Here is a 25,619-nt window from a genome sequence, read left to right on the forward strand (position 1 = left end):
TTTCAGAAGTTGTTGGAAGGCTCTTAATATTATATAGAAACCCCCAAATTTGATTGTGAATTTCCATTTGTTGAAAACGTTCGTCCAAAGAGTTAGTAGCTGTATCCACCAAAACATTAAAAACATTAAAAAAGTTAGCCCTGAATTTTTGTATTGGCTCTGTAACAGGTTGATCCTTTCCTTCATACCTTCATAAGAAGGTCTTTTTAATTCGAATTCGGGATTTTTTTTTAAACACAGGCTCCACACCATTGTCTTCAGCCAGTTTCTTTGCTGCCTCCAATGAACTCTCAAAACCTGTTTCTCTGAAATTCTTCAGAAATTCATAGGTTTTTTTGATGAGATGTGTGGCTGAGATCAGGTCAGCACTTTCATATTGCATGGCTTTACTGACTATGTTAATCTGGAATAAAAGGTCATACCAAATTATTAATGCCACTATAAACTCAAATTCAACAATTTGTTGAGAGAGTGTCTGTGCCTCATGACTCGTGTTTGGTTCTGTACTGGAATCCTCTGCAAGGGCAAATAATGCCTCCTGGATACCTCCAAAGTTATGTATCAATGGGTTGATACAGTTTATTCTACATTCCCATCTTGTGGTACACAGAGGTTTCACAGTAAAACTAGTAAAACTTGCTCGTTCACCACTCTTGTTGCTCACGGTGTTGCCGTGGGCAACTGCCCCATTTCCCTTAGCTTCTGTGTACCCTTGTCTGTTTGCCTGTCGTGCACTTACTGAGCGTAGGGACCGTCGCCCAGTTGTACCCCGTCACATAGGGCGGGTCGTTGCAAGTAGGCAGGGACTGAGTGGCGGGTAGATTAGGGCTCACTTGTCTGTTTCCCTACCCCCATCATTACTGCTTCTTTTTATTCTTATGTTGAGGCAGACAACATGGAATTAGAAGACAATAGAGCCGACCGTTTCACGTCCTTCAGACGCTTTCTCAAGGCATAAATTTAGGTTATGACACCCACATGGCACAAAAATAGCCCTTGGATTATTTTGGAGTATGTTGGCTTGAACACCATTTTTCTTTCCTGCCATATTGGCTCCGTTGTCATATCCTTGACCACGTCAGTTATCAATGTCTAAATCTTTGTCTGATAAGAAAGTAAGGATAACCTCTGATAATCCTTTTCCTGTTGTGTCATTCACACTTTTGTAGCCAAGGAAGTATTCTTTTATTTGGTATTCTGAAGAATTTTCCTCAAGAAACCTAATTGTAAAAGACATTTGCTCCAGTTGACTAATGTCTGTAGTACAATCGAGTATTAAAGAATAGTACTTAGCCTTTTTACATTGGTCAATAATTGTATTGATAACATGTTTGGCCATTAAATTCATTTTGAATTGTCTTTCCACAATAGTGGTCAGCAGTCTCTTTAGATGTGATTCGACGAAGGTGCTCTGACATTACCACATCATGTTTTCCAAGAATCTGAACAATGGCAAGAAAATTTCCATTGTTAGGAGTGAAGAGTCGATCTGAGGAGCCTCTGAATGGCAAATACCTTTCAGCTAACAGCTGGGTAATTTGTATGAGACGCTCTAAGACATCTCTCCAATGCTTCTGTTGCTGGACTAGGCTGTTATGGAAGTGTTGGTCAATGGTGTTTATATATTCCAGCCTAAGTTGTGTTTCCATCCATTTTTTTCAGACAAAAAATGGCTGGTAGATGTTTCATGTGATTTCAAAATGGAGGACATATGAGTCCAGTCTTGTGACTTTTCTTTTGTCAATGACGTGCGAGCATTGTAGTCAAACAGTTTACAGAGATAACAAAATACTCTATTTGCAGTTTTGTAATAAACCAACCACCTAGGTTGATACTCCCCATTGTCCAACGATCTCTTGTAAAAGTCTTTACAGAAATGGCGATTCCTTTTATCTTTTTTAAATTCAATATTTTTAACCTGTACATGTCCTGTTTGTACAATTAAATCTATTATGGCAGAACTTAATTTGGGCCATAGAGCTGAATCTGGGTCTACGACAACAGATGGGGAATTGTTTTCTGTATCCTGTGGATCATCCAAATTTTCATCACTGTCGATACTCTCTGACTCTTAGTTTATTATGCATGTTGAAGATGAATTGCCCTGGTCAACTGTAGCATCAACATCAGCTTGGCCCCCTGTACATGTATCCCACTCTATTGTGCACTGTATAGGTGTAAGAGTATCATCAATCTCCTCTAGGACATCAATGTGGTATTCTGTTTGAAACGAATCACTATTTTCTTGTGCAGTATCTGCAGTTTGGCTGCTACATTCTACTGACTTCTGAAAAAGATTTTTCAAAGAACCTGCATACTTTTTGTCTTCTTTTTCAAACAGAGCCTTTATTTTCCTGTTCTCGGCCCCTGATGGCTTTTTTGGACCCATTCTGACTTGCAAATCTTTCCCTAGAGCAAACAAAATAGTACATTAGTGGTATTACACTTCCTCTAACAAGTTGTTAGAGCTCCAATGGTTTAAAAAAAGCTAAATGTGGATCCAATGTAATAAATAATGAAAGTTTCCATTCCACTTGTGTTTCAGTGTAAAAAACAATACTGAGTGCATCCGTGTTCCTGGAGAACCAGTGTGATAAATACCTAGGGTGGCCATGTCCCTGCAGATCCAGTGTGAAGTACTGAGTGCATCCATGTCCATTGAGATCCAGTGTGAAGTACTGTGTGCATCCATGTCCCTGGAGATCCAGTGTGAAGTACTGAGTGCATCCATGTCCCTGGAGATCCAGTGTGAAGTACTGAGTGAATCCATGTCCCTGGAGATCCAGTGTGAAGTACTGAGTAAATCCATGTCCCTGGAGATCCAGTGTGAAGTACTGAGTGCATCTATGTCCCTGGGGAGCCAGCGTGAAGTACTGAGTGCATCCATGTCCCCGGAAATCCAGTGTGAAGTACTGAGTGCATCCATGTCCCTGGAGATCCAGTGTGAAGTACTGTGTGCATCCATGTCCCTGGAGATCCAGTGTGAAGTACTGAGTGCATCCATGTCCTTGGAGATCCAGTGTGAAGTACTGAGTGCTTCCATGTCCCTGGAGATCCAGTGTGAAGTACTGAGTAAATCCATGTCCCTGGAGATCCAGTGTGAAGTACTGAGTGCATCTATGTCAATGGAGAGCCAGTGTGAAGTACTGAGTGCATCCATGTCCCTGGAGATCCAGTGTGAAGTACTGAGTGCATTCATGTCCCTGGAGAGCCAGTGTGAAGCACTGAGTGCATCCATCTCCCTGGAGAGCCAGTGTGAAGTACTGAGTGCATCCATGTCCCTGGAGATCCAGTGTGAAGTACTGAGTCCATCCATGCCCCTGGAGATCCAGTGTGAAATACTGAGTGCATCCATGTCCTTGGAGATCCAGTGTGAAGTACTGAGTGCATCCATGTCCCTGGAGATCCAATGTGAAGTACTGAGTGCATCCATGTCCCTGGAGATCCAGTGTGAAGTACTGAGTGCATCCATGTCCCTGGAGATCCAGTGTGAAGTACTGAGTGCATCCATGTCCCTGGAGATCCAGTGTGAAGTACTGAGTGCATTCATGTCCCTGGAGATCCAGTGTGAAGTACTGAGTCCATCCATGCACCTGGAGATCCAGTGTGAAATACTGAGTGCATCCATGTCCTTGGAGATCCAGTGTGAAGTACTGAGTGCATCCATGTCCCTGGAGATCCAATGTGAAGTACTGAGTGCATCCATGTCCCTGGAGATCCAGTGTGAAGTACTGAGTGCATCCATGTCCCTGGAGATCCAGTGTGAAGTACTGAGTGCATTCATGTCCCTGGAGAGCCAGTGTGAAGTACTGAGTGCATCCATGTCCCTGGAGATCCAGTGTGAAGTACTAAGTGCATCCATGTCCCTGGAGATCCAGTTTGAAGTACTGAGTGCATCCATGTCCCTGGAGATCCAGTGTGAAGTACTGAGTGGCATCCATGTCCCTGGAGATCCAGTGTGAAGTATTAAGTGCATTCATGTCCCTGGAGAGCCAGTGTGAAGTACTGAGTGCATCCATGCCCCTGGAGATCCAGTGTGAAATACTGAGTGCATCCATGTCCCTGGAGAGCCAGTGTGAAGTATTAAGTGCGTTCATGTCCCTGGAGATCCAATGTGAAGTACTGAGTGCATCCATGTCCCTGGAGATCCAGTGTGAAGTACTGAGTGCATCCATGTCCCTGGTGAGCCAGTGCGAAGTACTGAGTGCATCCCTATCACTAGAGATCCAGTTTTATAAATACTAAATATGTCCATGTACTTGATAATCTAGTGGGATAACAGATGAATATATTCTTTGCCATGGTGAATTACTTGAAAAAAAAAATACCAGTGGCCCACTGGAATTAAAGGGATTGTCCGGTATAATGTTTTTAACCCCTTACCGCCACAGCCCTTTTTCAGATTTTCATTTTCGTTTTTTCCTCCCCACATTCCAAAAGCCATAACGTCTTTATTTTTCCGTCGATATTGTACAATGAGGGCTTGATTTTTGCAGGACGAGTTGTAGTTTTTTGTAGCACCATTTATTTTGCTGTATAATGTACTAGGAAACGGGAAAAAAATTATTTGTGGGGTAGAAAATGAAAACAACAGCGATTCCTCCATGGTTTTTTGCATGCTGTTTTTACGGAATTCACTGTGCAATTAAAACAACATGTTAACTTTATTCTCTGGGTCAATACGACTACAGCGATACCACATATATATAGTTTTTTCTATATTTTACTACTTTTACAAGTAAAAACCTAAGTGTAATAAAGAAGATTTATTTTGTCGCCAAATTCCGAGAGCCACAACTTTTTTAATTTTCCGTCGATTAAGTGGTATGAGGGCTTATTTTTTGCGGGATAAGCTGTAGTTTTTAATAATACCATTTTGGTGTACATGCGACGGTTTGATCACTTTTTATTTTATTTTTTGTGGGAGATTAGGTGACCAAAAAATAGAGATTCCGGCATTTAAATTTGTTTTTTGTTACGGCGCTCACCGTGCGGGATAAATAATGATATATTGTAATAGTTCAGACTTTTACGGATGCGGCGATACCAATTATGATTTTTTATTAGTCCCTCTAGGGGACTTCAACCAGCGATTGCTATAAAGCTTGCACGATATACTGCAATACTAATGTATTGCAGTATATCGTGATTCTGACAGGCAACTATTAAGCCCTTAATAGGCTTAATAGGTGTACAAAGATGGCGGACCTGGGGGCCTTCATTAGGCCCCCAGGCAGCCGTAGCAACCATGGCCCACCCCCGCCATTGTGTTGCGGGGGGCGCGATGAGCTGTTAGAGGGGATCACCGCCCTCTTTTAACTATTTAAATGCTGCGGTCTCTGTTGACCGCGGCATTTAACAAGTTAAACGAGCGGGATCGCACTCGAGCGCGATGCCGCTAGTTACTCTGAAGTGTCGGCTGTAACAAACAGCCGAAACAGGCATCGTATGAAGCGGGTTCACTCCGTGAGCCCGCTCCATACTTCCCCTACCCGACTTTGTAATGTAAAGCAGTAGGTAAGTGGTTCAAATAAAAAATTAACTTATACGTACCTCTCTCCTCCCCGCGGTATACCGTTTAAACCAGTGATAGGCTGCAGCAGTCATGTCGATGGGACATCACCGCTGCAGCCTTTCTGTATACAAATAGAAAGCTGTGGTGACAGCAGCTCCAGTGCAGAAACTGAGGGCAGGAGAGAGGTAAGTATAAGCTAATTTTTTATTTGAACCTTTCCCTTGTTGCTTTACATGACCAGCACCTTATTCCTGCACTTTGGCTGGTGTACAAGGGGTTACTCATGATCTGCACATAAAGAAAGAGTCTCCTCACTCTGGTGAATAGAGCGTTGGAGATGTGCCACAATCCAAGCACCAGAGTGTGGGGACTACTTCTGCTACTGAAGGAGTCCCTGCACTTGAGGTAACTCGTGGTCATTAACCAACTTCTGACAATTGGTCAAAGACCGCAGGTAACACCGTGAACATGAATGCTTTAATGGTAGAACATTATACAACTGTATTAGGGCACTCCAGGGTGTCCTAATACTGTTGTTTTGTAACTAACTTATTCAGACGGAAACAAAACTGTATTTAGAATCGTCCGAGGCTATACAACTTCGCTAATCTCTAGTCCTGACATCTTTCTGTCATAGCCAGTAGTGGACAGGGGTCAGTATGGGCAATATGACCGTCTTTGGCTATGCACCCCATATATACAGTAAGCTGCGACGCTCTGCATGTTCTGACACCTTTCTATCATAGCCGGCACAAACTTTATCAACAATTTGTGGTACAGTATCGCTTATGTGGGATTGGACCAGATAGACTAGTCTTTGATTCCAACAAGCAAACCTGCAATTTTGAAAATGATCTGACCTTAGTCGCTCATATTCTTACACTTGCCCATTTTTCCTGCTTTCTAAACATCAACTGCATCATTCCACTATGCTAAAAAACAGCTTTTGCAACGCTTCATAAACGCGTCAGGAGACTTTAAAGGAAAGTAGAAAAGAGTGTTTAGGCCTTATTCACACGACAGTGATAAATGGCCGGTGAATAATGGCCGTCAAAAAATAGGACATGTCCTATTTTTGGCCGTTTTAACGGCCTGACGGCCCCCATAGAAGTCAATGGATCCATTTTTAACGGCTGTCAATACATGTAACAACCATTTAAACGGATCTGTGACATGGGGATTTGCAATGGAACTACTAGCTCCCTTGCTGGCGACGTGACGACACATACTCACAGATGCAGATGCCGACTTCTTGTGGTCTGGTTGCTAGTCTCACGGGTTTCTGCGAAGGTGACGCGATGGCGTCATCGCGCCACCTTCGTAGATCCCGTGAGACTAGCGACCAGACCACCGGAGACAGCGCTGCATCGTGAGTATGTGTCATCGCGTTGCCACAGATCCCATGAAGACGATGGACCTTACCTGAAGACAGCGCTGCATCAGTGAGTATGTAAGGCATTCATGTCATGCTGTGTGGCATTACCTGCATCGGGGTTGTGTTGCATCTACATCGGGGCTGTGTGGCATGTACAGTGAGGCTTTGTGGCATCTACAGTGAGGCTGTTTGGCATCATATACAGGGGGTCTGTGTGGCATATACAGGGAGGTGTGTGGCAAAGACAGGGAGGCTGTGTGGCATATACTTGGAGGTGTGTGGCAAATACAGGGAGGCTGTGTGGCATATACAGGGAGGTGTGTGGCATATACAGGGGGCTGTGTGGCATCATATACAGGGAGATGTGTGGCATGTGCAGGGAGGTGTGTGGCATCATATACAGGAGGTGTGTGGCATCATATACAGGGTGGTGTGTGGCATCATATACAGGGAGGCTGTAAATCGTGTCTAGGTGAACATGTGACCTTCCTTTGGGTCTTTTCAGGGGGTTGGGACAAAAAAAGCCTGACCAATGAAATTCTTAAGTTTTTTTAACAGCCATGAAAAACTGATGCAAAATGGATGTCAAACGGCCATTAAAAACAGACAGACGGACTGGAAATGGATGAAAAGTTAGAGACACACTGATGCTAAATGGCCATGAAAAAATGACAGTTGATCAGTTTTTAATGGACATTTTTGTTCACTGTCGTGTGAATATAGCCTTATCAATCTATCTTTGCAAACACTACCTCCAAAGTGCCGTTCAAGTAGCACAGCTTTAGTAGTACATGTATTTAACTTACTTATTGTCCGTCGTTTGGCTGTCTCTGGATGTGCAGGTCTTTTCTAGTCTTTGATCTGACGTGTTCCTAGAAATAGTACATACAAAGAAAGCATCCCTATTAATGCCCATATAAATATTGGCAGCGCCCCATAAATATTCATACATGCAGCTATTAGTACATTACATAATGTCCAGTTGCTAACGCTGTGTGTTTTTTTTCTGCCTCCCATTGATTTCCATGGGAGGTCAGAGGTGTAAACCGCTCGAAGAAAGAGCATGCCTCTGCATCCGATTGAAATGGGGAGCAATTTTGGCTGATTTATGGTGCTCATTTCTACATGGTTTCCACATCAAAATCAGCGCCAAAAAACTGACCCTAACGGGTTTATCTGTGGGGCGAGCTGTAGCATGGAGTACATACTATATTGCAGTTAATTGTCATATTATTGCTGTTTTATTGCATCCTGCCTGTGGTGAATAATCTCTTAGATGCTGCGGTCGATACTGACCACGACATCTAAGAGGTTATACAACTTACACCTGGCACTGAAAGCGAGAGCACCAATTGCGACTGTTTAAGGGGAGATTCACACGAGCGTTGCGTTTTTGCGCGCGCAAACAACGCGGCGTTTTGCGAGCGCAAAAACCATTTGACAGCTGCGTGTGTCATGCGTGTCTGATGCGCGGCTGCGTGATTTTCGCGCAGCCGGCATCATAGAGATGAGGCTTGTCGACGCCCGTCACTGTCCAAGGTGCTGAAAGAGCTAACTCTTTCAGCACCCTCGACAGTGAATGCCGAACACAACAGCGATAAACCTGTAAAAAAAAAAGATAAAGTTCCTACTTACCGAGAACTTCCCGGCCGTTGCCTTGGTGACGCGTCCTTGGTGACGCGCCTCTCTTGACATCGGGCCCCACCTCCCTGGATGACGCGGCAGTCCAAGTGACCGCTGCAGCCTGTGATTGGCTGCAGCCTGTGCTTGGCCTGTGATTGGCTGGAGCTGTCACTTCAACTGAAGTGTCATCCCGGGAGGTCGGACTGCAGGAAGGAGACAGGAGTAATCGGTAAGTTAGAACTTCGTTTTTTTACAGGTTCATGTATTTTGGGATCGCAAGTCACTGTCCATGGTGCTGAAACAGTTTAACTCTTTCAGCACCATGCACAGTGAATCTCTCCCGACGTCGCGGACCGGAAATTTTTTTGCCGGGTTCGGCCAAAACGAGTTTGGCCGAACCCGGTGAAGTTTGCCTCGGTTGTCGGGGTTCGCTCCTCGCAAAGACACTCCGTTTGGATGCTTGGAAACAGAAAAGCACGTGGTGCTTTTCTGTTTTCATTCATCCTTTTCACTGCTGTTGCGCGAATCACGCTCGTCCCACGGAAGTGCTTCCGTGTGGTGCGCGTGATTTTCACGCACCCATTGACTTCAATGGGTGCGTGATGCGCGAAATACGCAGAGTTATTGAACCTGTCGCGCTTTTTGCGCAGCAGACAAACGCTGCGCAAAAAGCACGGACTGTCTGTACTGCCCCATAGACTTGTATTGGTCCATGCGTGCCGCGTGAAAACCACGCAGCCCGCACGGACCGAATACACGCTCGTGTGAATCCCCGCTAACACCGTAGGTATCCACTGCATATTGAGCAAACTTGGGTTCTGAGCAAGCGTCATATTGTTAGAATGCGCATCCACCATACATTCATGCAGGGGCGTAGCTAAAGGCTCTTTGGCCCCCCTCTCAAATTTTTCTCATGGCCGATGGCCCGCAGCTTTCAGCTGCATCGCTGGGTCTCCTAAGTGACCCAACGGTGCAGCACTAGCAGCCAGGGGCATCACTAAGGTCTTAAAACGTCAGGGGCAATAACCCCAATACATATGTCCCCCCCCAAAAAAATGTGTGCGTGGGTGTATATATATATATATATATATATATATATATATATATATATGTATATATATAAAATGAGACAGCATATCTATAGCACCACGACCCTACAGCTATGGATAGGATGAGATACAGTGGCTCAGCAGACAGTATCACACATGATTGGATTAGATACAGTGCCCAACTCGCTGACATTGCGGCTCCAGCGCTGGGGCCAGGAAAGATAAGGGTATGTTCACACGGCAGCGTCCGTAACGGCTGAAATTACGGGGATGTTTTCAGGAGGAAACATTCCCGTAATTTCAGCCATAACGGCATGTGCAGGCGCTTGAACGCCGCGTCAGTTACGGACGTAATTGGCGCTGCTAATCATTGCAGTCAATGAATAACGGCTCCAATTATGCCAAAAGAAGTGACAGGTCACTTCTTTGACGCGGGCGTCTATTTACGCGCTGTCATTTGACAGCGGCGCGTAAATATAAGCCTCGCGTGAACAGACAAACGTCAGCCCATTGCTTTCAATGGGCAGATGTTTGTCAACGCTATCGAGGCGCATTTTTCGGACGTAATTCGGGGCAAAATCGCCCGAGTTACAGCCGTAATTAGTGCGTGTGAACATACCCTAAGTATAACAATTGCATTGATTTTTTGTGTTACTGATTTCTTTTTGTGTGTTAGTGTTTTTTTTACATCGTCAGTTGTTGGACTACGTTGGATTCGAGGACTACTGCGATGACGGCTTTTTTATTCTCAATAAAATGGTTAATGAGGGATGTGTTTTTTTTTTGTTATTTCAATAAAATGTTTTTTTCTATGTCCTTGTATTTTTTTCAACTTTATTATTACCGCCCTAGTAATGGCTGCTGGCTGATTGACAACGTCCATTACTAAGGTGAGGCTTAGTGTTAGCCGGTGCAGAGGCTAACACTAACACCCATTGTTACCCCGGTACCCACCGCCACCAGGGGTGCCGGGAAGAATCGGGTACAATCCAGTACCCGACTGTCTGTAGTGATGGTCGGGCACTGGGACGGCCGCAGGCTGGTATTACAAGGCTGAAAAAGGCCAGAAACAAAGGCCCTTCCCACCCTGGTAATGCTAGTCTGCTGCTGATGTGTTGTATTTGGCTGGTTATGAAAAATGGGGGCAGCCCATACTTACCTCTCTCTTCCCAAATGTTCCTGCGCTGGGGGCTACCGTCACCTCTGTTCTCGTTTTGTATGCAGAGCAGCTGCAGCGGTGACATCACATAGACAGTACATCACCGCTGCAGCCTATTACTGGTCTCACTTGAACACCGCTGAGGCCATACATAGGCTGCAGCCAATGTCACTGCTGCAGCTGCTCTTTATACAAACCTAGAACAGAGGTGACGGGAGCCGCCAGCGCAGGAACGTCTGGGAGGAGAGATGTAAGTAAGTTCTTTTTTTATTTTAACTTCTCCTCTACTGCTTCACCAGATTTTTTTTTTAACCTTTTTACGTTAGGTGTACAGTGTCTAACAAGGTAACAAATGGTAAATGTGCACTATGGAGGCACTGAATTATGTGCCCATTAGCCATTTATTAACACTTCAGTGTCGTTCAGTGCCACCTGGATGCCTATTTGCCATTTACTGTCCCTTTACCCTTTGTCACTGAAGAATAAAGGGGCAATAAATGGCAAATGAGTATCTAAGGGGCAATGAACAGAAGGGCACTAAATGGGCAATAAGTGGGAAATGGGCACCAAGGTGGCACTGAACGACACTGAAGTGTTAATAAATAGCAAATGGACATCAAACGGGGAATGGACAGAAGGACACAAAAGGGGCAATAATTGGCAAATAAGCACCAGTATTGCCCTTTTTAGACCCCCATTCAACTGAAGCCCATAGTCAGTGACTGACCTGATGGGATTTCACAAAGACACAGCTGTTAATACATGCTGCTGGAGTGAGCCACCCTGGAGAATTTGCGGTTTAGGAACGCATGGGATGATAGTCTCCTCCCACCGGTGCTGTGATTATTACTTCTTCCAGCTCCCTGTATTGAGTCCTGAATGATGTCATCACATGGCTCACGCTTGATCGTCATTCAGGATGCAAAACAAGAGGGGGGGCACCCAGTATTGAGGTCAGTGAGTGGTAGCTGACATGCTGGCGCCCAGAGCACTAGCCGCAGCATAGGGTAGGGGCTACAGCATGACAGCCGGCGCCCTGTGCGACCGCACTGGTCGCACGTAGCTAAGGCCGGCCATGCATACATACATATACATACTAGTCCTTCTCAATGAATTAGAATATCATCAAACAATTTATTTATTTCTGTAATTAAATTCAAAAAGTGAAACTCATATTATATAGATTCATTACACACAGAGTGATCTATTTCCAGCATTTTTTTTTTTTTTAATGTTGAGGATTATGGCTGACAGTTAATGAAAACCCAAGATTTAGTATCTCAGAAAATTAGAATATTAAATAACACAATAACACAATTTCAAAACTGATTTTTAATACTGAAATGTAGTCCTACTGAAAAGTATGTACAGTATACTGTATGCCCTCAATACTTGGTCGGGGCTCCTTTTGCATGAATTGCTGCCTCAATGCGGCGTGGCATGGAGGTGAACAGCCTGTGGCACTGCTGAGGTGCACTTTTGCACTGCTCAGGTTGCTTTGATAGCGGCCTTCAGCTTGTCTGCATTGTTAGGTCTGGTGTCTCTCATCTTCCTCTTGATAATACCTCATAGATTCTCTATGGGGTTAGGTCAGGCGATTTTGCTGGCCAATCAAGCACAGTGATACTGTGGTTATTAAACCAAGTATTGGTACTTTTGGCAGTGTGGGCAGGTGTCAAGTCCTGCTAGAAAAGGAAATCAGCATCTCCATAAAGCTTGTCAGCAGAGGGAAGCATGAAGTGCTCTGAAATTTCCTGGTAGACGGCTGCATTGACTCTGGACTTGATATAACACAGTGGACCAACACCAGCAGATGACATGGTTCCCCAAAGCATCACCGACTGTGGAAATTTCACACTGGACCGCAAGCAACTAGTATTGTGTCCCTCTCTACCCTTCCTCCAGACTCTGGGACCTTGATTTCCCAATGAAATGCAAAATTAACTTTGGACAACTGAGAAACAGACCAGTCCTTTTAAAGGCTTAGGAAACCTTTGCAGGTGTTTTGTGCTGATTAGCTAGAGTGTGACACCAAGGAGTCTACAATCTTGAACTTTTACCCAATATTCAAATTTTCTTAAAGGACTAAATTTGAGGTTTTCATTAACTGTTAGCCGTAATCATCAACATTAAAAGAAAAAAAATGCTGAAAATAGATCACTTCGTGTGTAATGAATCTATATAATACATGAGTTTCATTTTTTGAATTGAATTGCTGAGATAAATTAGCTTATTGATGATATTCTAATTCATTGAGAAGGACTAGTATATATATATATATATATATATATATATATATATACACACACACTCACACACACACACACACACACACACACACACACAAATGCTATATTGTGGCCACTGTTCTCATCAAACTTCACTCATGTTACATCACACATGTCTCACACGTCACACAGATGTCACATTACACCCGTTCACATTACACTCCCCCCCGTTCTGACCCACATCAGTCACTGCAATGTACCTGGCTGCTCCGTATTCTTCACGCTTCTGGTCAAAATCGACACCTGTATTCACATCTCTCTCACACCATTCTATTTATCTCATGCAAACAACCATCTTTTTTAAACAATTTTTTTTACAGTGTGTTATTGTAAAGGGAAGTGTACATTAACCCTTTACCGGATTATCCCCTGGTAACCCTAAGGGTATGTTCACACGTAGTCAACCAAAACGTCTGAAAATCCAGAGCTGTTTTCAAGGGAAAACAGACCCTGCTTTTCAGACGTTTTTTTTACCAACTCGCAATTTTCGCGGCGTTTTTCGCGCCGTTTTCGCTGCATTTTTTACGTCCGTTTTTGGAGCTGTTTTCATTGGAGTCTATGAGAAAACAGCTCCAAAAACGTCTGAAAGAAGTGTCCTGCACTTCTTTTGACGAGGCTGTATTTTTACGAGTCGTCGTTTGACAGCTGTCAAACGACGACGCGTAAATAACAGGTCGTCTGCACAGTACGTCGGCAAACCCATTCAAATGAATGGGCAGATGTTTGCCGACGTATTGGAGCCGTATTTTCAGACGTAAAACGAGGCATAATACGCCTCGTATACGTCTGAAATTTGGCCGTGTGAACATACCCTTAATCCTTCACTTCTCCTGTTGTAATACACACACATATATAAATTATATATATATTATATATATATCTATATATATCTATATATATATATATATATATATATCTATATATATATATATATATATATGTATATTTATATATATATATATATATATATATATCTCACAGAATTGTCTTATCAAACAGCTGGTTTAATGCTCAGCAAAACTAAATAATTTTGTGCACACACAGACCAGATCCAGGTATAGTTGATGATCTGAATATTTTGTTTTATTGTCTTCCTTTTCACAACAAAACATATTTTTCAAATGGGAATCTACTTCCACTGAGAAGTTATAATTTACAAATTATAACACTGACACATGCCAGAACTTTTCATAAAACTTAACCTCAGTATTTAACCCTTTCCCACCGCAGCCCTTTTTCAGATTTTCATTTTCGTTTTTTCCTCCCCACATTCCAAAAGCCATAACTTTTTTCTTTTTCCATCGATATAGTACTATGAGGGCTTGATTTTTGCAGGACGAGTTGTAGTTTTTCGTAGCACAATTTATTGTGCCATATAATGTACTAGGAAACAGGAAAAAAATGATTTGTGGGGTAAAATATGAAAAAAAACAGTGATTCCTCCATTGTTTTTTGCTCGTAGTTTTTACGGAATTCACTGTGCAATTAAAATAACATGTTAACTTTATTCTGTGGGTCAATATGATTATGGCGATACCAAATATATATAGTTTTTTCTATATTTTACTACTTTTGCAAGTAAAAACCTAAGTGTAAAAAATAAAATTTATTTTGTGTCGCCAAAGAGCCATAACTTTTTTATTTTTCCGTCGATTAAGTTGTATTTTTTGCGGGATAAGTGGTAGTTTTTAATAATACCATTTTGGTGTACATGCAACTTTTTGATCACTTTTTATTTAATTTTTTGTGGGAGATGAGGTGACCAAAAAATAGAGATTCTGGCGTTTACAATTTTCTTTTTTACGACATTTACCGTGTGGGTTAAATAATGATATATTGTAATAGTTCAGACTTTTACGGACGCAACGATACCAATTATGTTTATTTATTTTTATTTTTTTACTATGCTCTAGGGGGAAAATGGGAAAAGGTTTTCTTTTTTTTACTTTTAATTTAAAAAAAATTTTACATTAAAAAACCCCACTTTATTTTACTAATTTTTACTTATTTTATTAGTCCCCCTAGGGGACTTTAACCAGTGATCGTTAGATCGCTTGCACAATATACTGCAGGGCTTAATAGCAGCACAAAAATGGCGGACCTGGGGGCCTTCATTAGGCCCCCAGGCAGCGATAGCAACCATCGCTCCCCCCTTCGATTGCATTGCGGGGGGCACGATGAGCTGTTAGAGAGGGTCGCCCCCCTCTTTCTAACTATTTCAATGCTGCGGTCGCTATTGACCGCTGTATTTAGCGAGTTAAACAAGCGGGATCGCGCTCGAGCGCAATGCCGCTCGTTACTCTGAAGTGTCGGCTGTAACAAACAGCCGACACCCGCATCGTATGGAGCGGGTTCACTCCGTGAGCCCGTTCCATACTTCCCCTACCCGACTTTGGCATATGGATACGTCAAATGTTGGGAAGGGGTTAATATTAATATTCCCACAACACTTCTTGAATACCATTATCAAACAAATTAACTTTTTGGATGGCATCTAGAGAGCTGCTGATATTTTAATTATTGTACAAACACCTGTTCAATACTTGGGAGAAAAGTATTCCCCTGTCAGCATACCCGGTGCCATATATGTCATTCTGGAAGGACCTGGAAACATCTACACAGAAAAACCAAAAAGTCTGGGTTACTCATTGTGGTCTCATACACATCTTAATCTGGGTTACTCATTGGGGTCTCATACACATTTTGTAGACCTCATAGCTCTAAATTCATTAACCAGTTCAGGACTGGGCTATTTTGAGCCTTCAGGAGCAGACACTGTTTAGCCCTTTTTAGCACACATTAGTTAAATGGCTATAATTGTTTTATTTGTTGGGCTAACAACGTAATTTTTGCAATGTTTTTTCCATAGACAATGCAGGTTTCTTTTTTTTTCATTTTTAAACACATCCTTTTTACTATTTTAGGGCCTGTTCACATCACCGTTCATTTCCGTTCCGTCGGAGGGTTCCGTCGGGTGAACCCCGCAACGGAAAGTGAAACTGACAGCACAGCTTCCGTTTCAGTCCCCATTCCGGCTGGTTTCCGGTTTTCCGACGGAATCAATAGCGTAGTTATATTTAGGAGGGAGTGGGACAGAAATAGTGTGTGTGTGAGAATTACAACATAACTTATGTGTATGTATTGTAATTCAATGTATTTATGTATGTTTAGGTAAGTGGGTGGTGGTATAGATTAGTGTTTGTAATACCTTGTTTATACTGTGCTGTGTAGTGTCAGTGTATTCAACACATATTAACTTATGTGTATTCAGATACACTGATACTATACTGTTATTATTTACTGTGTTTGGTGTATTTTATATCTAAGAGTGATTACGGTTTGTAAGGGCACGACCAGACGTGGCGGAATTACTGTGGAATTCCGCTGTGGACAGTCCGCAGTGGAATTCTCCTGCAGCCGTTTTTTACAGTTGTTTCGATGCATTTTTAGGCAGGTTAGTTCAGAAGTTGCGGAAAACTCCGCTGCGGACCATAGGCTGCGGTGTGGAATTTTCCCTCCGCAGCATGCACTGTCTGTTGCGGAGAAGAAGAGGAATTTCACTGCAGATTTCAGCCTTTGCAATGCAAAAACTGAAATCTGTGGCAAGTCCGCTGTCTTTTCTGCAACGTCTGAATTACCTGTCAAATATGCAAATGTTGGTGCAGATTCGTTGCGTAATTGCCCCAAATCTCCACCAACATTTGCAGCGGAAAAACTCTGCTACATCTGGCTGTGCCCTAATAATAAATATTCCCTTTTATTTACACCGTGTTCCAAATTATTATGCACATTGGATTTAAAGGGAACCTGTCACCAGCATTTCACCTATTAAACCGACTATACCTGGTGGTAGTGGGTGAAAAATCATTTCTATATAACCTATAATTATCTTCTTAGTCGGCCCTGTAGCTTTAGTATTTAGCTTTTTAGTGTTCCCACACCGTATGCTAATGAGCAGAAAAGAGTCAGATCTTCATTTGAAAAGAGTCAAATCTTTGTTTGGAAAGAGTCATATCTTCATTCCTTAAGTCTTTCCAAGGTTACTTCGCCTCCTTACTTTTGATTGACAGCTCCTCGCCTTCCCCCAGCACACAAAATCCTGCGCTTGTGCATTGATGTCCTCTTTTGGTGTGTGCGCACAAAGGGACACCGCATAATTACGATAAAAGGCGCAAAACGTTTGCAGACCGATATTTACAGTCGGAAGAGGAGTTTAGGAGCGGGGATAACGGCAATGAACTTTTTATAGCAGCGGCCAGTGAGGGAGAAGTAAAGTTCAATAGGTGAAATGCTGGTGACAGGTTCCCTTTAAGTGTCATAAATATTTAATTATTAGTTTTTCAATTAAACTCATGGATGGTATTGTGTCTTAGGGCTCTTTGGATCATTGTAATCAATCTCAGACACCTGTGATAATTAGTTTGCCAGGTGTGCCCAATCAAAGGAAAACTACTTAAGAAGGACATTCCACATTATTAAGCAGGCCACAGGTTTCAAGCAATATGGGAAAGAAAAAGGATCTCTCTGCTCGCGAAAAGCGTGAAATAGTACAATACCTTGGACAAGGTATGAAAACATTGGATATTTCAAGAAAACTTAAGCGTGATCATCGTACTGTGAAAAGATTTGTGGCTTATTCAGAGCACAGACGGGTTCGTTCAGATAACGGCATAATGAGGAAGGTTTCTACCAGACAAATTAATAGGATTATGAGAGCAGCTGCTAAAATGCCATTGCAAAGCAGCAAACAGGTATTTGAAGCCAGCTGGTGCCTCTGGAGTCCCGCAAACCTCAAGGTGTAGGATCCTCCAGAGGTTTGCAAGTGTGCATAAAGCTATTATTCGGCCACCCCTAAACAATGCTCACAAGCAGAAACAGTTGCAGTGGGAATACATGAAGACTAATTTTCAAACCGTGTTGTTTACTGATGAGTGCCGTGCAACCCTGGATGGTCCAGATGGATGGAGTAGTGGATGGTTGGTCCCAACAAGGCTGCGACGTCAGCAAGGAGGTGGCGGAGTCATGTTTTGGGCTGGAATCATGGGGAGAGAGCTGGTAGGCCCCTTTAGGGTCCCTGACGGTGTGAAAATGACCTCCACAAAGTACGTAGAGTTTATGACTGACCACTTTCTTCCGTGGTACATAAAGAAGAACCGTGCCTTCCGTAGAAAAATTATCTTCATGCATGACAATGCACCATCTCATGCTGAAGAATACCTCTGTGTCATTGGCTGCTATGGGCATAAAAGGAGAGAAACTCATGGTGTGGCCCCTATGTTCCCCTGACCTCAACTCTATTGAGAACCTTTGGAGCATCCTCAAGCAAAATATCTATGAGGGTGGGAGGCAGTCCACATCAAAACAGAAGCTCTGGGAGGCTATTCTGACATCCTGCAAATATATTCAAGCAGAAACTGTCCAAATTCAATGGATGCAAGAATTGTGAAGATGATATCAAAGAAGGGGTCCTATGTTAACATGTAACTTGGCCTGCTAAGTTTTTTTTTATTTCTGTAAATATGACCTACTGATGCTGCAAATTCAACAAATTACCATTTTAGTTCTCTTTACAACCTTTAAAATGTTTTGATCTATGTTGTGCATAATAATGTAAAACAGTGCATTTTGAGTTTTTTTACATCTAAAAAAAAATCTGTTATCATTAGGAGATTTGTTCAATAAAATTTGCATTATACTCCAACGGTTGATGGCTTGAAGATTATACTGACTGTCATTTGCATCGACTATTTAGGAAAATCAGCTAAAAATTACATTTGCATAATAATTTGGAATGCGGTGTACTATACAATTGTATTCCTTTACTTAGTAGCAAAGCAATTAGATTGACGTTAATACAAGAAAAAGATAGGGGAGCTGGGCATAACCCTAGTGACCCTGATATAAAGGAGGTAATAAGAGTGGGAGACACTAGCCACTTCACCCCCTTTTACATTGGGGAGACAACCAGGGGACTATATATATATATATATATATATATATATATATATATATATATATACTACCGTTCAAAAGTTTGGGGTCACCAAGACAATTTTGTGTTTTCCATGAAAACTCACACTTATATTTATCAAATGAGTTGCAAAATGACTAGAAAGTATAATCAAGACATTGACAAGGTTAGAAATAATGATTTTTATTTGAAATAATAACATTTTCTCCTTCAAACTTTGCTTTCGTCAAAGAATGCTTCATTTGCAGCAATTACAGCATTGCAGACCTTTGGCATTCTAGCTGTTAATTTGCTGAGGTAATCGGGAGAAATTTCACCCGATGCTTCCAGAAGGCCCTCCCACATGTTGAATTGGCTTGATGGGCACTTCTTGCGTACCATACGGTCAAGCTGCTCCCACAACAGCTCTATGGGGTTGAGATCTGGTGACTGCGCTGGCCACTCCATTACAGATAGAATACCAGCTGCCTGCTTCTTCCCTAAATAGTTCTTGCATAATTTGAAGATGTGCTTTGGGTCATTGTCCTGTTGTAGGATGAAATTGGCTCCAATCAAGCGCTGTCCACAGGGTATGGCATGGCGTTGCAAAATGGAGTGATAGCCTTCCTTATTCAAAATCCCTTTTACCTTGTACTAATCTCCCACTTTACCAGCACCAAAGCAACCCCAGACCATCACATTACCTCCACCATGCTTGACAGATGGCGTCAGGCACTCTTCCAGCATCTTTTCAGTTGTTCTGTGTCTCACAAATGTTCTTCTGTGTGATCCAAACACCTCAAACTTCGATTCGTCCATAACACTTTTTTCCAATCTTCCTCTGTCCAATGTCTGTGTGCTTTTGTCCATATTAATCTTTTCGTTTTATTAGCCAGTCTCAGATATGGCTTTTTCTTTGCCACTCTACCCTGAAGGCCAGCATCCCGGAGTCGCCTCTTCACTGTAGACGTTGACACTGGCGTTTTGCGGGTACTATTTAATGAAGCTGCCAGTTGAGGACCTGTGAGGCGTCTATTTCTCAAACTAGAGACTCTAATGTACTTGTCTTGTTGCTCAGTTGTGCAGCGGGGCCTCCCACTTCTCTTTCTGCTCTGGTTAGAGCATGTTTGTGTTGTCCTCTGAAGGGAGTAGTACACACCGTTGTAGGAAATCTTCAGTTTCTTGGCAATTTCTCGCATGGAATAGCCTTCATTTCTAAGAACAAGAATAGACTGTCGAGTTTCACATGAAAGCTCTCTTTTTCTAGTCATTTTGAGAGTTTAATCGAACCCACAAATGTAATGCTCCAGATTCTCAACTAGCTCAAAGGAAGGTCAGTTTTATAGCTCCTCTAAACAGCAAAACTGTTTACAGCGGTGCTAACATAATTGCACAAGGGTTTTCAAGGGTTTTCTAATCATCCATTAGCCTTCTAGAACAGTTAGCAAACACAATGTACAATTAGAACACTGGAGTGATGGTTGTTGGAAATGGGCCTCTATACACCTATGTAGATATTGCATTAAAAACCAGATGTTTGCAGCTAGAATAGTCATTTAGCACATTAACAATGTATAGAGTGCATTTCTGATTAATTTAATGTTATCTTCATTGAAAAAAACTGTGCTTTTCTTGCAAAAATAATGAAATTTCTAAGTGACCCTAAACTTTTGAACGGTAGTGTATATAAAACCCTTTTACAGTGTTTTAAATTTATTTCTGTGTTTTGTACAACAAAAATATGTTAAAACGTGAACTGCAGAATGCCGGAGAGGCCTGTCACGGACACAGGGTTTGTGGACCCACTAGGCCGCTCCGCCGTAGCGGGGAGGCAGCTGACCAGGTCACAGTCTAAGCGGAAGTAATTGGCAGACAGTAATGCTTGGGTACCTGAAATAGTCTGGACAGTGGCTGTGGCTTCAGCACGGATGGAGGCAGGTGCGGCAAGTGGCGCCAGACGTGGCGGGCAGTATCCGATGAAGCGGTAGACACTTGACGTGGCAGATGGCACTTGACGTGGCAGATGGCACTTGGCGTGGCAGAAGACACTTGACGTGGCAGATGGCACTTGACGTGGCAGAAGACACTTGACGTGGCAGATGGCACTTGACGTGGCAGAAGACACTTGAATGCAGGTAGGCACAGGAACAATACGGAATACAGGAACGGTAACAGGGCACGGGTAACAGCTGGAACGGGAGACACTAAGGGACCATTTGCGAGACAGACTGGGAAAGACTAATAACGCTCAGGCAAGGATTAGAAGGCCAGGGGCCTTCTTATAGAGCAGGAAATCGTGGCAGTTGATGGTGATGACGATTTCCTAATTGCGCGCGCTGGCCCTTTAAGGCCGGGCGCGAGCGTGCGCGCGCACCCTACGGGACCCAGCCAAACGGAGCGTAAGTGAGCGCTGGCATCTCCTAGGAGGGAGACGGAGGCCAGCACTCACAGATCCATGGCTGCGGGCGTCGGGAGGTGAGTAAACCCGACGGCCCGCGGCCATGGACGCTACAAGGCCTAGACAGGTAAGGCTTAATACAGGATATAATTGAGAACAGCGAACCTAATACTATTGTTTTTTCTAAGTTATTAACGTCTTTTATTTTGCTTTGCGGTGTGCTGCTATACGGCGACAAATTGTTGGGCGAGCGAGCAACACATACAAAAGAGTTTGCAGAAGTATCAACGTCGGTGTCCTTCCAGTGAAGTCCAGCTGATCGTGAAAAGCCGTTCCGGAAGAAATGGATCTTTTTCAAAACAGCAGGGGACAAGGAGGACAACGCAGACTGAAATGACTTCTGGAACAGTGAGTATGGATCTCTCCACACTTAAACACCTCGCTAAAAACAGTACATCCAGTAACACCAACAATATACAAGTCAGCAGGAATGCTGTGTCCACTCTGCTGAATGAGGCTTATGCACATGACAAAATGTACATTAGCAAAAAGAGGTTTTTAACAAAACCTCTAAACGGCTCCACATGCTCGCTAAACTTATCTGTGTTTATGTGGAGATGTGGAAGCCTAAAAACACAGAAATGAACAGTGAGGGTATGTGCACACACACTAATTACGTCCGTAATTGACGGACGTATTTCGGCCGCAAGTACCGGACCGAACACAGTGCAGGGAGCCGGGCTCCTAGCATCATACTTATGTACGATGCTAGGAGTCCCTGCCTCGCTGCAGGACAACTGTCCCGTACTGAAAGCATGATTACAGTACGGGACAGTTGTCCTGCAGAGAGGCTGGGACTCCTAGCGTCGTACATAACTATGATGCTAGGAGCCCGGCTCCCTGCACTGTGTTCGGTCCGGTACTTGCGGCCGAAATACGTCTGTCAATTACGGACGTAATTAGTGTGTGTGCACATACCCTGATTCCCCAAATTTTCACTGCCAGAATTGTGTCAACAATGTGAAGCAGGTTTTTGCTTTGCAGACACTACTGGCAGAGAATTTGTTAGAGATAAGCAGATTTGCATGCTGGAATCGCAGGTGATAGTTTTGAGAAATCATGGTGATGATGGTGATGATATTGATGCACAGCTGACGGAGTCTTATGCGGTCATCAATGCATTTAAGGATAAGGTGGCATCTACAAATGCAATCATTGCCAAGTTAAATGATGAGCTTGCTGCTAGGTCACAATTGGTAACCAGTATACAAAATATCATTAAGGATTTTTCAAAAATGTTACTGGCTTTGTCTTTTTTCCGCTGTAAGTTTGTCCTCTAAGGGGCAAAAGGCAGGGGGGGGGGGGGAGTAGAAAGAGAGATGGATCAGATGTCCCAAATCATGTACCCATCCAGAAATCTGAAGGTAACACTGTTACGAAAGTGTTCCGGAAATGTAAGTGTACAATATTTAGAAGTGCGTCTCTAGCCATGCAGAACTTTAACCCCTTCCCGATATTTGACATATCCATACGTCATAGTCGGGTAGGGGGAAGTATGAGTGAATCCGCTCCATACGATGTGGGTGTTGACTGTATGTTACAGCCGACACTTCAGAGTAACACGCAGGATCGCGCTCGAGCGTGATCCCGCTAGTTTAACTCGTTAAATGGCGCGGTTAATAGCGACAATGGCATTAAATCGTTAGAAAGAGGGGGCGACCCCCTCTAACTGTTCATCGCGCAATGCAATCGCGCGGGGGGCGGGGGCGATGGTTGCTATGGCTGCCTGGGGGTCTAATGAAGGCCCCCAGGTCCGCCATCTTTGCGCTCCTATTGAGCGCTGCCTCCAGGAGGGCTTAATAGAAGCCTGTCAGTATCACGATATACTGCAATACATTAGTATTGCAGTATATAGTGCAAGCGATCTACCGATCGCTGGTGGAAGTTCCCTAGGGGGACTAATTAAAAAAGTTAAAATTTGTAAAATAAGTTTGTTTTTTATGTAAAAATAAATAACTAAAATATTCAAAGTTAAAAAAAAAACCTTTTCCCATTTTCACCCTAGAGCAGGGCCGGCCCTAGGTTAGATGGCGCCCTGTGCAAAATGATCTTTCGGCGCCCCACCCCATCATTAAAAAAAAATGCCCCATAAAAAAATTATAATGCCCCTTTAGTGCCCTCATACAGTATAATAATAATATAATATATTACAACCCCTTCAAGGACACAGTATTTTGTCCTCTAATTGTGCCCACAGTATTATGCCACCTGTAGTACCCCTACACAGTGTAATGTCCGCTTAGTGGCCCCCACACAGTATAGTGCCCCCTTGTAGATTTTGCCATACAGCCTCCCTGTAGACAGTGCCATTATCCCCCACCTCCTTTTTGTAGATCGTGCCATACAGTCCCCCACCTGCCCCTTGTAGACATTGCCATACAGTCCCCCACCTCCCCCTTGTAGACATTGCCATACAGTCCCCCACCTCCCCCTTGTAGACAGTGACATACAGTCCCCCAACTCCCCCTTGTAGATCGTGCCATACAGTCCCCGCACCTCCCCCTTGTAGACAGTGCCCCCAAACAAAAACAAAAATTGTACTCACCTTGTCCCCGTTCCCATGACGAACTGAGCTGCTCCATGACGGGACCCTGTAGCCCAGTACAGAGTTTCCCAAACTATTCGGACTCGAGGCAGCACTGGAAAAACAAAATTTCCTCAGGGCCCCCCTACCAAAAAGTGTTTTGAGAAAGACAGAAAACGGCTAAGAACAAGCACTACACTCGTAGGGCATGTTCACACACGTTTTTTGTAAGGCAAAAAAAATATGCCTCAAAATTCCTTCAGCAACTGACAGCGTTGTGTGACCTTTTTTTTGTGTTTTTTCTTAAGCTGTTGAAGCGAATGCAAAAGACGCAGGAAAAAAAAGCTCCAAACGGGCGCCGCAGGTATTTTCTGCCTCCTATTAATTTCAATTGGAGGTCAGAGGTGGAAACCACTTGAAGACCATCAGCCCCCCCACAAACAGTAAAATGACCATCAGCCCACCACTCACAGTAAAATGACCATCAGCCCACCACTCACAGTAAAATGACCATCAGCCCCCCACTCACAAATTCCCCCTGTAGGTAGCGCCACACAGCCCCTTGTAGGTAGCGCCACACTGCCCCTTGTAGGCAGCGCCACACAGCCCCTTGTGGGTAGCACCACACAGCCTCCTTGTAGGTAGCACCACACAGCCCCTTGTGGGTAGCGCCAGACAGCCCCCTTGTAGGTAGCACCAGATAGCCCCCTTGTAGGAAGCGCCAGACAGCCCCTTGTAGGTAGCGCCAGACTGCCCCCTTGTGGGTAGTGCCAGACAGCCCCCTTGTAGGTAGCGCCACACAGCCCCCTTGTAGATAGCGCCACACAGCCCCCTTGTAGATAGCGCCACACAGCCCCCTGTAGGGAGTGCCGCACAGCCCCCTGGTTGGTATTTCCCCACAGCCCCCTGGTTGGTAGTGCCCCACAGCCCCCTGGTTGGTAGTGCCACACAGCCCACTGGTTGGTAGTGCCCCACAGCCCCCTGGTTGGTAGTGCCACACAGCCCACAGCCCCCTGGTTGGTAGTGCCACACAGTCCCCTGGTTGGTAGTGCCATACAGCCCCCTGGTTGGTAGTGCCACACAGCCCACAGCCCCCTGGTAGGTAGTGCCAGACTGCCCACAGCCCCCTTGTAGGTAGTGCAAGGACTACGAAATGACCCTGATAGCTGGCGGGCAATAGACATTCAAAAAAGGACAACTGTGCAGGAGCACACAAAATACCCAGCTTTGCCAGTTATCAAATAAATGTGTGGAAATAAACTAAGATATAACTTTTATCTAGTCTGAGTAAAGGATTAATCCTTTTAGCTAGATTAAATAAAAGTTATATCTTAATTTATTTCCACACTTTTTTTGATACCTGGGAAAGCTGGGTATTTTGTGTGCTCCTGCACAGTTGTCCTTTGTAGGTGGTGCCACACAGCCCACAGCCCCCCTGTAGATAGCAAAGCCCCCCTCCTTCAAGTAAAGATAGCGCCACTGTAGCTCCCTTAAGGAGCGGAATCCCCGTGTGGCCGGGGATTCCGCTCCTAGAGCGCTGCTTGATGCCTCTGTCCATATATGGACAGGGGCATCAGGCAAAACTCCTGAGGCGGAATCCCCGTCCACAGCGTTGCAGATGCTATGACCGTCGATTCCAGTCCAGGAGAAGCTCCTGTCGTCTGTGTCCATGACGTCA

Source organism: Rhinoderma darwinii, chromosome 1 (genome assembly GCF_050947455.1).
Source record: "Rhinoderma darwinii isolate aRhiDar2 chromosome 1, aRhiDar2.hap1, whole genome shotgun sequence".
Classification (NCBI taxonomy): Eukaryota; Metazoa; Chordata; class Amphibia; order Anura; family Rhinodermatidae; genus Rhinoderma; species Rhinoderma darwinii.